The 12,042-nt window shown below is 46.3% G+C and overlaps 1 long non-coding RNA gene across 3 annotated transcripts in view; it reads right to left on the bottom strand.

Moving 5' to 3' along the window:
- The window catches only part of LOC144141354 (uncharacterized), a 100,101-nt gene extending 92,147 nt beyond the window's left edge, over nt 1-7,954 (bottom strand). For all 3 annotated transcript variants that reach the window (XR_013316546.1, XR_013316544.1, XR_013316545.1), the window contains exon 1: nt 7,852-7,954. This is a non-coding gene — a long non-coding RNA (uncharacterized LOC144141354). The remainder of the gene's footprint in view (nt 1-7,851) is intronic.
- Nucleotides 7,955-12,042: the final 4,088 nt, after the last annotated feature.

The raw sequence follows: 12,042 nt of genomic DNA on the forward strand, positions 1-12,042 counted from the left end.
TTCTTTCTCAGCCTACCTCCTCTACTCTGAAAGACAAGGAGCTTCTCCAGATTGTGGCAAACCAGCTACAGACACTGGTTTGTGTACTGGCCACACAACTTCAACTATTACGCTACTATGCCTGAACCTCAACAATATTGGTTCAGTGAAACTGACGGGGTTTCTTTACAAAAATTGGAGAGATGCGGGAAAGCCTACGTCTGGGGAAGCTCCATGCCTGGGTTTTCTTGCTTGAGGAAAATATATCACTCACGGCTTGCCTAAATTTATGGCATATGCTGGGTCACCCATTCCTGATCGGCGGTGCAGCTCAACTTCTAGCCCTCCGTGCAAGGGGGCAACTTATGTACTATCTCGGTTTCCTCAATACCTTATAGCTCTATCCTCGTGGTGTACAGAATGTTTGGAAGGGGTGGGGGTAAGAGTGCAGCTTCCGTGTTGTCCGGTGATACTGGCGTCGTGCTACCTGCGCCCTTCTAGTGGTTGTGGTACTCGCCTGCGGCTTGGTTGGCATACCCAACTACGGCGAAGTAACCCTAGGTGCCCCATTCCTGTTTACGGAGACTTCAATTCTCCTCACTGTGACTGGGGACACCCGTTTAACCAATTCCAGCTTAACACTGCTGAATGCGATTACTAGCCCAACACCATGGTGTACGCTCGTACTGATGCCCCCCGATTCACCTGTCCTGTCGTGGTTGCTGGGTATGCAAGTTATTTTTTGGCAATGCGAAGGGGACTGTTGCGGCAGTGATCCCCACCCCCTTCGCATCGGTCTTTTGCTGAATTGAACGGGTAGCCTTTCTAGGCTGGCACTGTGCTGAACAGGGATACCTTCCGATCTAACCTTACCGCTCCCATCTCAGCGATCATCCCAGAACCCACCTATTTGCATTGCAGGTTCCTTGCGTACGCCCACCAGCATACGTGGGGGGAGGAGACCAGCCCAAAGACCAATCTTCTGCTCCTAGAGCGATAGGCCAAACATCAGGAATCGAAGTAATTGCTACCCGGGACACTTCGTCGATACCAGCCAGGCTTTACTACCAGCGCTTCACTGCTGCTGCTAGACGGCACGACAAAAGACTGTCCAGGTGGCGATTGAATGACTAGTGCTCTCATCTCGGTCTGTCATCTTCTGAGGCGTCTGTCTGGCGCACTTTTCGCGACATGCTATCCGACAGTCACCCTCCTGAAGCAGCAGGCAGTGCTTGCATTGCATCAAACCAGGATACGGGACAATTTCCCCCAATGTTGCCCGGGCCTGGCTCCCTGCCTTTGATACTGTGCCTCTTGCAATGCCTATTCTGTTTACCCTTCCGAGAAGTGTGGGCTTACCGTCAACTCATGATGCCATTTGTGGAAATCACTTACCATTCTCAATGGCTTAGTTCTTGGCCGCGATAAATCGAGCTAAACTGCGGACTGCTCTGGATCCCTATGCATTACTGATGAGGTATAAAATATATAGACGACCATGCTCTCACGATGATTCTGGACTCTATAAATCAGGTATGGCTATTCCTGATTCCTGGCAGATATTGCTCCGATCCCAAAGCCTGGAAACCACCACACAAACTTCGCAAGTTGCGGCCCATCACTTTCACGGCTACGCTGTGCAAGCTGTTGGAGCGCAAGCTTGCACATCTCTTCAGTGGTGGCTTGATACATTTCAATTGTATGACCTGACCCAAATAGAATTGAAGCCTCATCTTGGTAGTGAAGATGGCTTGAAATACCGGTCATTTATGGTTTTGGAGGGAGGCCATTCTCGCTGTGTGAGTACTGTACTAGCAATGAACATATGTACGGTGCATGTCAACGTTAGCCTCGCCGGAGTATTTTAAATCCTACGTTGCCTTCGCCTCCCAGACAAAGTCTGTGACTTTAAGAAATCCTTTCTTCAACACCGTTTTTTTCTATAAGTATCAATTCTAGAAGCTTCCGCTCATGTACACCAGTTCACGCGTACCATACGAGCTCTGTTATGCCTCCACTACTTTTAATATTGTCTTTTTGCCGCTAGGTTGACTCCTTTCCACTATGCAAGACTTGTATGTCCGCTTGTATGCGGATGACATTACTCTATGATGAGTTCATCCGTACCTTTCCCCGAAAAAAAGAGTGCCTTCAGCAAGCATTAAAGCACTGCCAGAAATGGTGCCGGAACGTTATACTGACCCCACTCAAAAGAAGGCTGCTGCGCTTTCCGTCGCGGATGCTTGGGACCGTCGGTCCTTTGCATTATCAACAATGGCACTGCAGTTCAATTGATCCGCCCTTCCCATTGTTGGTCACCTTCGCGTTCTGTTATTGGTGATATCGGCTTCAGGGTCAGCAGCTCAGTTGCTCTAAAACTGCTCAGCATAAAGCCGTTCAGATGCTCCTCCTCGTAAGCTGCATTTTTAAGAAGTCTGGCGGGGCCGGCTGGAAGATTGCCGGCCTCCTAGTGTGCTCCGTGATACACTCAAGCCTTGTGTACCGGGCACAGTTCGAGCGCATGAGGCGATAATACTAGGACCGGCTGGGGGCTAAAGCGATGCCGCCATGCAGTCAATTACTGGCCTCACCCGCCTTACACCACTTACACACCTCCAAGCAGAAGCCCGGTAAATAAACCAGATGAACACAGTCATCACAGTCGTACTACACGCCTGCTGAAACGTGCACTGGTCCTAGAAGCTACACCTCTCGGCACGTACATGCGCCAGCCGCCGAATACGATGCCAGCCTTTCCCGCGTCAAAGCCACCCTGGCTGTACCATCAGGTGTGGACAACACGCTTCTGACATAGCTACACGTCCGTACCTCGTGCCTTCACCAGCCTCCAGGTATCGCCCTTCGTGTACGTGACTGGGCACCTGAGGCGCCACCGCTGGCTATCTAGGCTTTTGCGGAAGCCGGGGCATACGGCTGCTTCCTCGCCGCAGCCGTAAAGTGTACCTACTACCCTGCCCTAAATCAGAGCTGTGCGTACGAGTCCCTCCGTACACTCTCAAGCCTACTAGCGGAACTTACTGCCATTTATTTATTTATTTTTATTTATTTATTTATTATACTCTCAGGCCCAGAGGCATTACAGAGGGGAGTGGGTTAGAAAAACAAAGCAAAAACACATGAGAATACAGCAACTATGGTAACCAAACAAATTATCCTGGTTATACAACAAAACTAACGCATTGTGAAATAAACGGTTATCATTAATGAACACGACACTTGGGGAAGGCGGTTCCGAACACGTGATGTTCTCAGGATGAACGATTCGGAAAAATGTCGCGTGCTGCTATGTTCGATGCCAACTTTGTGAGCGTGATCGATTCGGCGGGAAATGTATTGCGGCTGTATAATGAGTTGGTTGTGTAGGATGGGATGATGGTATAGTTTGTGAAACAATGTAAGACGAAAAGTGGTCCAACTGGAAGCTAAAGATGGAAGCCCGATGATGGATTTTATGGACGAGATGCTTGCAGTATGGTTATAGTTGGAGTGAAGGAAGCGAACAGAGTTATTTTGTACCATTTCAAGAGCAGTAATTAGATTATCGCGGCAGGGGTCACAGACTGGCGTAGCATACTCGAGTTTTGACCTGATTAGTGCTTTATAAAGCAAAAGTTTCAATGAGGATGGGGATTTTGAGAAGTTACGGCTCAGATAACCCAACATGCGGTTAGCTTTGCTAATTATATGTTCTATGTGGAGCGTCCAATTTAGGTTAGCTGAAATGTGGACACCTAGGTATTTATAAGAATTGACGAGCTCTAATGAAACGTTGTTCAAATAGTACACAGGGGGGCTGTTAGTAATCCGTGATATGCGCATGACTTTACATTTAGACACGTTTAGTTCCATAAGCCATTCATAAGCCATTCCATAAGCCACATGGGGTGGCTTGCAGGCGCTTGCATTGACTTTGACTGCTAGGGACAAGGCAGAACTTTATACTGACTCAATGTCAGCTATTGGGGATTTGCGTCGTGTTGAGCGTAGAGAAAGAAGAGTTATCTATGCCTTGCCCGCGTTTTCTGGATTCGCGGGGACATGCTTCCTGCCCACACACCGGTGGATCGCGCCTGCCACAATAACCTCCCACGGCCCCTACCATTTCTTCGAGTATCTACCATGAAGGAACTGCTGGCGGAGTAGGAAACCCTCCGTCGCGCCACGCGTGCTTTACTTCAACCGCGTGGAACTGACCTTTCCAGTGGGCTTGCCCGTTGGGAGAAGGTCATGCTGCGGAGGCTTCGGTTTTTGGTTGTCGTTATCCTCAGCAGTTACAGTTACCAACGCTTAGCCTGCGCGATATCACGCGAGGTTTTTGGACACTTGCGCCTTCTGTGTGCTTCCTGCGTCAGACGCTGACGTTGAACATTTAGTGTGGACTTGCCCAGTCCCGAACCCCAATCCTCCGAGGCATAGGGCTCCATCCTAGCTCACCCCCAGATCTCAATCACTGGATATGGCGGCCCCAGCACCAGTCTCTTCATAAATTTTTGTCCATTGCGGGTGCAGCGTTGTACCTATGGAAACTATTTCTTATGCCGTTCTGCAATTTTTTCCAAAAAATGTCCCTTGTCCAGTGGGTTAGCATGCCTTGGAAGTCGTCCCCGGAGTTAGTCAGCAAGGCAACGTGATCAGCAAATCTGTGGTCAGTCAGGTATTCTCTCCTTACCCTTACTCACACCTGTTCTCAATTAAATGTTCAAAAACGCTCGCGTAAACATGCTGTGAATAACATTGCAGACATTGGATCTCTGCAATGTTCCTCTTTATAAATATTATAATGGTCTTCTTATAAAAAATGATGGCAGCGGTGCTCCCGTTGTAGACAACCTTTATTATATTAACGTAATGCTAGTCTATACCCTGATTTTAAAGTGCCCGAATGACTGGTGATGTTTCGACAGAGTCGAATGCTTTATCATTACGTATAAAGGCTATATATAGTGGTTGACTATACTCCACGAACTTTTCTATCACCTGATTTATCATGTGAATATGGATGATTGCTGAACAGCCTTTATAAATCCCTGCTTTTTCCTTAGGTTGACTGAAATCTAACGTTGCAGTTTTTCAGTTAGGGATTACTTTTGTGAGGACGCTGTTGACGACTGACAGTAATCTCATCGCCCTGTAATTATTAAAGTCACAGATTTCACTTTTCCCGTGAAGTAGGGTGATGTTCACGTTCTTCAAGTTTTTCAAGTACAAGTTGTGCGCCATCTTTCAAGAGGTCTGCTGTTGTGCCATCTTCGCCAGGTGCTTTTCAACTTTCATTTCTTTTAAAGCCTTGAAAGTCCTTGTCATAGGGAAGCAGTGGCAATTTGCTTGTAAAGCCTCTTTTTAATCCCACGTCGAACCGCGGGGGTGGGTTCGCTACCCACTGTAGACAAGCGTTTGTCTTCACATACCTCCTTATTTTAAATATAAAAATAAAGCTATTAACTTCACAATATAACAACAAAAGCCTTAAACTTCCCTGCTGCCTCTGTCGGCATAGTTGGCGCTCAGCGGGACCACAAGCGGCGCTGCGAGGTGCGCCTCTGTGACGTCCGCCTAGGGACTCTCGCATTTGTCGGCTCCTTTACTCGGGCTCGCTCTCCCAGGTGTTTTTTTGTGATCGTTTCACTCTTGATGTTGGTCCGCAAATGTTTTTGCGACTGCGTCATTTTCTATCATAATAAATGACTTAAAATTGCTAACAGCGCGTCACTTAAGGTACAGTCCTTGAAACCGCTCCGGAAGAAACATTGCCGGTGTCTCGCAATTCCTTGAGAAGCAGATCTTCTGCTGAGCCTGAAGAGTTCGAACAAGGCATCAGCTTCTGTGTTTCGCAATTTTCAGAACAAAGGGAACAAACAGGCTGCTGCTGATAACCAACAACAGCAAGAATGCAACTCCAAAACAAATTCCAGGCCTTCGGGGCTGTCGGCTTTTCAAGGAGGCATTACTATTCCCAGTAATTGTATGTAAGGTCAAAATTTTCATCCTTGCCGAACGCACGAAGGTATTATATCACATCACTTTATGTTGTCATGCATGGCCGTACGCCGACGTGTACTAGGGGCTGCAAAAAGTATAGTTTGGGTTCTGAATAACCTACCGTGAATATAGCCGCGTGCGCTTTTATAACAATATGCTAACCAGAATGCAGACTTGTCGAGCAAAACGGGTAACGTATGCGCTAAAAATAGAGTAACACGGCTTGTTCAGACCTGGAGGGATATTTTGGTACCTTAACCATACCCATATCTTCCCAATATTCTGATATGTGTGATTGCAAAACTGCACCCAAGAGGAGAAGGAGGAGCAGGTGGAGGAGAAAAATTTGTTTACAGTAAAGTCGATTTGGTTTGTTGCACGGGTTTGTCCATCCAGGACAAGACAGTAAGAGTAATTTTCTTCAATTCAATGAATGCCATCTCCAGTAGGCCAGGATTTGTTGTTATCCCCTTAAGGGCAGAAAAACAACTAAGAGCTGCTTGGTTTCTATTCATCGGTTTCGATTCTTGTTCTACTAGAAACTAGCACGCAATTTATTCATTGCGTTCGTTAGCGAGTATATCATGCCTTAAACACAGTATTCATGTCATAATGGTTGCGGTTCAAAGTCAGTTCGTTATGAAAACGTTGGTTACGATAGAAATTGATTGCACAAAAGGTGGCTTCAAGCCCTCTGGACAACGCTGTCTGAGCCATTTTGCGGTGCCTTCTTTTTGCATTTGCACATGTATAAAATATTAGAAACTGCGTGTGAATAAAATATAATATTATTATATTTAATTTAATTATTTTTTATTATAATAATGACCTTACCTGACACCAAGAATACATCAAAGATGGATGCCTACAGCCTGAAGAAAAGAGCTCCACGAACTTTGGGAGCCTTCCTAACATCGGGAAACCTCAAAATAAGTCATTTGAGATGGCGCAGAAAAATCAATGTGTTGAACACAGAAAAAAACATTCACATGATGCAAAATAGAAGACAGCCGTTTTATTTCCGGCTTTGCGACGCGCGTGTAGGGGCTCGCAGCTTATTGCGTTGGATTAGACTGTTGATTGTTCTTAAGAGTATTTCAAAAGCAGACAAAGGATGTCTACGCATTTTGAATACTTATTGAGGAGCTCTGAGTTCTGTACCTCGCAAATGAGCTTGAAAGGACCTGGTACACACGATCATATAGGCAAACGTCTGAAGAAAGTTGTACTTCGCTGCTCGTGTGTTGCAAACTTGGGCGGTATTAAGCTTCAAGATATTTAGTTTGGTCATATGTTGGAAATAAATCAATTACTGGTTGTTCGCTAAAGCATCAAAGCGTGCGATTTCTAGCACAGGCATTGTTGCCTCTCAGAAGCGGAGTGTAGCAGACGACAAAGGGGGCAGTCCCTAAGCTCACGTCAACGCCAGGGGACACACTCGAACATTTCTCCGCCCATAGACGCCGCCCTTTGCGTGTGTGTTCATCCATCCACAAAATGTTTCGCCACACAATAGTTTTATGGCAAAAATTAACAGCTTTATTTGCCTAATGTTTGAGAGCGTAAACAATGTTCTTAAGCTTTCGTTTTATTTTTTTGCATAGAAAATAAAACTACCACTATTGGTCCACCGGTATGCTCATTGCTTATTTCTGAAAGGGTTTCGGTTGGCAGCGGTAATATCAGTGGTAATTCATAACAAAAAAGGAAGAGTACTTTGGTTTATTCAATACGCTTTACGCTAAATTTATATACTAATTTTAGGTAATACTGTTTGTTTGTCCCTCGGCAAAGTTATCGACGCCTAAACGAGATAAACCCACGAGATAAACCCACGAGAACGAGATAAACCCACTAACCAGTGATTCTTACCTGTCTTATGTCAACCGGGTGGAAAATTTCGTCCTTAGCACTATTTGAAACCGTTTCAGAAACACACAATAAAGTAAATAGGAGAGCCAACCATAGTTTTCGGCCACCCATGGTTTCTGACTTAAGAAGCAAACCGCCGTTTTTTATACAGCAGCACTCAATTCTTTTGGAAATATCGGGAGTTGACATTAAAACGATATGAATATGTCATTGGCCAAAGAGAAGCCGGGCGTCATACGATGTTTTCTATATTTATCTTTTTTTGCTAGGCCACACTGGATTCATGCTGAAACAAAATGTACTCGGTTAACTTTATGAAGGACTTCTAGTAATTTTGAAGGAGCCAGTTTTGTTAGCACAGGAAATAAGTATTGAATTTTGTATTGAAATTAGTATTGAATTGAACTGGACTCAAAACTACAACAGAGTAAGATGCCTAACAAGCTTCAATAGGAACAGGCACTTGGTTTAACTCTAACCGAGCATATCGAGTGACAAAAGCTCTATGGTCTTTCCTGCATAACACAGCATTTCTTCGGACTATATAAACAGGACTCTATCAATGAGCACATAATTTTCAGCACCATCATTATCATCATCTTCTCATCAATTTCATTTTATTTGTTTACACTTGGTGAAGCAAACAAAGTGTCTTGGCCGGGCTATCCTCACCAGTATCATTAAGATAATTCTGTCCCTCTCTCACACGCATTTAACACATGCTACTAAGAATAAAAATGTCTTCCACAAAGGACACACACATATTGCAAGGTGTTGCGATTCATTGACAAGTGCTTTTTGAAGGCGACTTCGGGTGTCGCAATGAAACTTGATAAGTGTGCCATGTCGCGCGGAGAACTTTATACTTAACTTTTAAAGAAACACAATTGATCGACTTGACATCACACGTTACAAAGCCGAGGACATGGCACTACCACTCCTGCGGACAACTTCAACTGCAAAACTTTGTCATATGCGGGTTTTCAACATTTTCAGAAAAGAGGGAGAAGAGAATATTTATCTTTAATTTCGTGCCCAATGGTGCAGGATTGCGAGAGCACTTGTAGGGGGCGTCCACTGGTCCGATATGCCATGCTCCTTGCTAGCTGCTCGTGCCCTGTCTATCCGCATGCGCTGGGTCTAAAGGTCGGAGCTGGAGAGCCGGTCCACCCGCTCCCCGTACATTGGATGGCGATTGGATGTGAGGGGTGGAGAGTGTTGGCACTCCCAAACCAGATGGTACAGGGTGCCTGTCTGGGGGAAAAAGTGGGAGGTAGTATAATACTGGGTGAGATAGATATGGTGGAGGATGGGTCAGTGCCGGTAAAAGCTGGTCTGTAGCCACCGGAGTGTTGTCGCTTCCGGTCTGGAAAGGTGGAATTTAGATGGAGGGAACCGTTAACGCTCGTGTTTAAAGTGAGGGAGAATATCCGCATAGCTGTTCAGTGGGGGGGGGGGGCTGATGAGGGGGGGGGTTCTTCGTGTCTTGGCTCTCTTTGGAAATGGCCCGGATTGTGTGTACTCCGGCAGCGGCGTTTGCCGCCTCATTTCCGTCGAGCGACTTGTGTCCAGGGGCCCAAACGATATGGCTGTCGGGTAGCTGGGGGATGGTATTAAGGATCTTCAGGTCGAAGGGTGATATGCGGCGACGTGGTAGTTGTGGCATAGTACTTGAGAGTACGTAATGACTGCAACCAATTCACTGGTCCTTCTGGCTGCTAGGGCGATAGCCATTTCCTTAGCGGCGTTTTTAAAGGTGGTGTATATCGTGGTGGCTGTGACTTCGGTTCCCTGGTGGTCCATAACCGCTACTGCGTGGGCGGGTTTGCAGGCGTAGCGTGCAGCGACCGTGTATCGTGTCGTAGGGTTCCCCGCGTGCTTCTTCGTAACCGCATCGAGCCGTGTAAGGGTGTCTCGTCCGGTAGGTGTGAGCTTGAGACGGGTGGTTTGGGAAAAACGATGAGCTTCGTGCAATTTTTCCAAAGTGTTGTGGGCCCCTGTTTAGAGCAACTTGCGCGTGGTTGTTGAGGGTGGTAGGCGTAGGGCGAGTTTGTAGGCTTTGCTGATAAAAGCATTGAGTTTTTCTTTATCGACGGATTTGAAAGCCAGGTAAGGTGCTCCGTAATTAAGACGACTTGTCAGTATTGGTTGTGTTATTCTGAGAGTGTCCTTCTCCTGAAAGCCGTAGCGGCGGTTGGCGATGCGTCCCACGAGGTGTGTTAGTTGTGCGAGTGTTCATTTTATTGCAGTAAGTTTGAGTGCCGCTTCCATTTTTAGCTATGTTGAGACAGAGTATGCGGAGGTGGGGACTGTAGGTATTTCTAGGTGTTTTATGGTTAACTCCGGATCGGGTATCGGGTCTGTTATTTTCTGTAAGTGCGGGCACAGAGCTTGAGCAGGGCTTATTTTTCTGGGGCGCATTCCGGTGCACGAGCTCGGAGGTATGTTTGTGTGGCGGGTATGGCTTGCTGAAGTGTGTCTTATTGGGCGCCGTAGCCGCCGGTGGGGTGCCACAAGGTAAGGTAATTAGTTTAAAGTGCATGGCGTAAATTGTAGATTGCTGCGAGGAGCGAGTGCAGATCTTTCATAGCTAAGTTGAATAGTAATGGTGAAACGACGGATCCTTCTTGGGACCCCTTGGGTGCCATTGCAAATGGGTTGGAACGGTTGATGCCCAATGCCTATAGTTGCCGTGCAGTCAGAAAACAGGCGAAGTGGGAAAATATACATTCGCAGCAGTTGTTAGAGGCAATACCTTGCAACATAGCAGGGTGCGTTACGTTATCAAATGCTCTTGTTATGTCTACGGCTAGTATATATTTTTGGTCTGATTGTTCATGGTATTCGCAACGTCGTCTTTAATTTGAAATAGGATGTCCTGTGCCGATGAGTGTGGGCGAAAGCCGTACATTGTCTGTGGGAAGTACGAATTTTTGTCGACATGGGTGACAGCCGGTTGTACACCTTGTGTTCGAACAGTTTTCGGACGCAGAAATTGAGAGACTTAGAGCGGAGGTTGTATGTAATTAGCGATTTGTTAGGATTCGGTATGAGGGTGGTTTCAGCGCACTTCAATTCTGGGGGATTCCAGCCTGCCAATGTGAGTTGAAAAATTCAGAAGGTTTTGAAGTGGAATGTAATCAAGGTTTCGAAGGAGCATCTTGCGTATCTGGTCTTTTCCCTGGGCTGTGTTTTGGTATGGATGGTGAACGGCTGCTTCTATTTCAGCCATGGAAAAAGGCGCGCCCATGTCTGGATTGGGTTTTCCCCTGTATGATGGAAGTGTCAGAGTAGTAGCCGGATTGGATGCTTGAGGCGGTTGCTGAAGCTCTCGGAAAAGATGAGATTGTGTACGCTGGTAATTATGTATGTGGTGGACTTTGATTCCGTGCTACCTAATAAGGATCGGAGTAAGTGCCAGGTGCGTGGGGTGTCGAACATGCCCTGAAGGTGGTTGGAGAATTCATTCCAGTTTTGTTAGCTTTGTTTTTTAGCGTGTGCATCTGCCCCTGCCGGAATTTCAGCAATGCGGATGCGAAGTTTCTTATTCGTTTTTTCCTTCTCCACCTCCAAAGCAGGCCTTCTCGGACATCCAAAGATGGAGCAGGTATGCGTCAGTGGCTAGATTTTCTTGGGTTAGGTCACTTTGTTTCATGTGGTTTTTGGCCGTGTTATGTAACCGTTAGACTCAGTCATCTAGGTTAGTGATGGTGTCCGCCGGGTTGTCGTCTCCAAAGTCGTTCCAATTAGTGTCGCGGTGCCGATGCGTCAATTAGCGTGTCTTTCGTGCGCAGTTTCCAGTTGTATAATATGGTGATCGCTCCCGAGTGTTTCGTAAAGTTGCGCCCAGGTGGTACTGTTGATAATATATGTGCAGGTGAGGTCAGGGCTGGTGTGTCTGGAGATGGTGTTACCAATTCTTGTTAGGAGATCTGGGATTTTGCCCAAATGCAAAAGGTTCTCAAGTATACCATCATACAGTGTTTTGTCTTTCCTGATGTCTTTGAGGTATACCAACGCCATATGTTGTGCAATGATGTCGCCAAGTGCGATTATTTTTTTCTTCGTGTGCACAGCCGCACGGTTTTAAGGAGTTCGTCGATGCCGGTAAGGGGTTTCTTTGGGTGGCTATATATGTTTTATACAAATGGACGAGCTTGAGGTTTCTTGCTTGGAATGATTTCTACAAAT

The sequence above is a fragment of the Haemaphysalis longicornis genome, unplaced genomic scaffold (assembly GCF_048455015.1).
Source record: "Haemaphysalis longicornis isolate Haplotype H1 unplaced genomic scaffold, Haemaphysalis longicornis Haplotype H1 scaffold_6, whole genome shotgun sequence".
Classification (NCBI taxonomy): Eukaryota; Metazoa; Arthropoda; class Arachnida; order Ixodida; family Ixodidae; genus Haemaphysalis; species Haemaphysalis longicornis.